Below are 2,291 nucleotides of genomic sequence, written 5' to 3'. Positions count from 1 at the left end.
CTGAAGGCATCACAATACCTGATTTCAAATTATACTACAGAGCTGTAGTAACAAAAACTGCATGGTACTGACATAAAAACAGACACATAGACCAATGGTATAGAATAGGGGACAGAGACAAATCCACATGGGTGCAATCATCTGAGCCTTGACAAAGGTGCCCAAAGCATACATTGGAGAAAAGACCTTCGTTTTAAAAACGAGTGCTGGGAAAGCAGGTTTCCATATATAGAGGAATGAGACTAGACCATATCTCTCACCCTGCATAAAAATAAACTCAAAATAGATCAAAGACCTAGGAATCAGACCAGAACCTGCAACTCCTAGAAGAAAATGTAGAGTCAACCTTGCAAAATGTAGGTGCAGTAATAACTTTCTCAATAGGACCCATTAAGCTCAGGAAATAAAGCCAAAAATTAATAAATAAGATAGCATCAAATTAAAAAGCTTCTTCACAGCCAAGGGTTAAGAAAATCACAGCAAAAAATAAGAATGTGAAGACAGAACCTACAGAATGGGAGAAAATCTTTATTAGCTACTCTTGATAGGGTTAAAATATCCAGAATATATAAAGAACTCAAAAATCTTAACACCAAAACAAACAAATAAACAAACCTATTAATAAGGGGCTAATAAACTAAGCAGATACTTCTCAAAAGAAGAAATTAAAATGGGAAACAAATATAGTAAGAAAATATTCAATATTATTGGCAATTAGGGAAATGCAAACCAAAACAATACTGAGATTTCATCTCACTCCCATTAGAATGTCAGCCATCAAGAATACAAACAATGACAAAAGAGAATGTAGAGAAAAAGGAACCCTTTAACACTGTTGGTGGGACTGGAAATTAGTAAAACAGCTATGGAAATCAGTATGGAGGTTTCTCAAAATGTTAGGAATGGAAGCACCATATGGCCCAGCCATACCGCTCCTCAGTATTTATGCTAAAGAATTAAAGTCATCATTGTAGTGATACATGCATACATGCCCATGTTTATAGCTGCACAATTCACAATAGCCAAACTATGGAACTGGCCTAGGTATCTATCAGTGGATGAATGGATAAAGAACATGTGGTATATATACACAATGGAATTTTACTCAGTCATAAAACAGAATGTAATTATGTGATTTGCAGGAAAATGGATGGAACTTGAGAACACTATGTTAGGCAAAGTAAGCCAAATGCAGAAAGTCAAGAGTCATATGTTTTCTCTTATATATGGGAGCTAAGGTGCTGCAGTCTGGCTGGGCAAAATAACCGGGGGTGAACCTTATGGTGACGAAAAGTATTTAGTAGTAGCCTTTTGCAATTCCTTCCTCCTCTGAACTTTCTTCCTCTTTCTGACTAGAGTTCCTGGGCTTTTATCAATGTATGCCCTAACTGTTCTTGGTTTCCCTGGGGTGCCTCCTTCCTTCAGCAATTTACTTAACACCCTTTCAGTTTGGTTCTACCCAACTTCTGATATCATACTTCCATAACAAAGACAATACAACATTCCAAGACAAAACAAGACAAAAACACACTGTATCGATCTCCATTTTCTCCAAATGGCCATCCTTCCTCTCGCCCTATCTGCTTCTAGGGCCGAGCAGCTTTGCTTCCATCCTATCTATTTCTAGGGACGGGCAGCTTTCCTTGTCACTAACCCCCGAGCGTCCCAGGGCTCCCCATACGGGCCACCTTCTGCTGCAGTCTGGCTGGGCAAAATAACTGGGGGGTGACAAGCAACTTGTGAAGATTGATACAGCAGGAGCCGCTTTATTGTAGGACAGCAGAGGTATATATACATAACTGAATACACAGCTTGACTCTAAATTTAGCATCATCCAGTTACAGCAATCAGTCATCAAGGAATCCTCATTATCTTAATAATTACACACAGCTTAACGTAATTAACATCATACAGCAGTCAGTCATTAAGGAATCTCTATCATCTTAATGGCTTGTTGGCATTACTTCTCAAACCACTCCTCCTGGCAAAGTGCCAGGCGCCATCTTGACCTGTCTGTGGCCCTCAACACTAAGGAGAAAATAGGATAAGAAAGATGGGTGGGGGGATTTTTGAAAACTGAAGGGAGATCATTTGCATCACATCATGGAATTCTTATAGAAAGAGGAATTTTACACAAAGTCCCTCACCTCATGGCCAGGAAGTGCAAGAGAAGAAGAGGAGAATACTGGGGTCGTACAATTCTTCAAGGGGACACCCCCATCAAGAGGAAGATATTCTACTAGGCCCCACCTCTTAAGGTTCTACCATCTCCCAATAACATCAAGCTGAAG

This window comes from Callospermophilus lateralis, chromosome 7, assembly GCF_048772815.1.
Source record: "Callospermophilus lateralis isolate mCalLat2 chromosome 7, mCalLat2.hap1, whole genome shotgun sequence".
In the NCBI taxonomy this organism is placed as follows: Eukaryota; Metazoa; Chordata; class Mammalia; order Rodentia; family Sciuridae; genus Callospermophilus; species Callospermophilus lateralis.
This window is presented reverse-complemented; position numbering follows the sequence as displayed.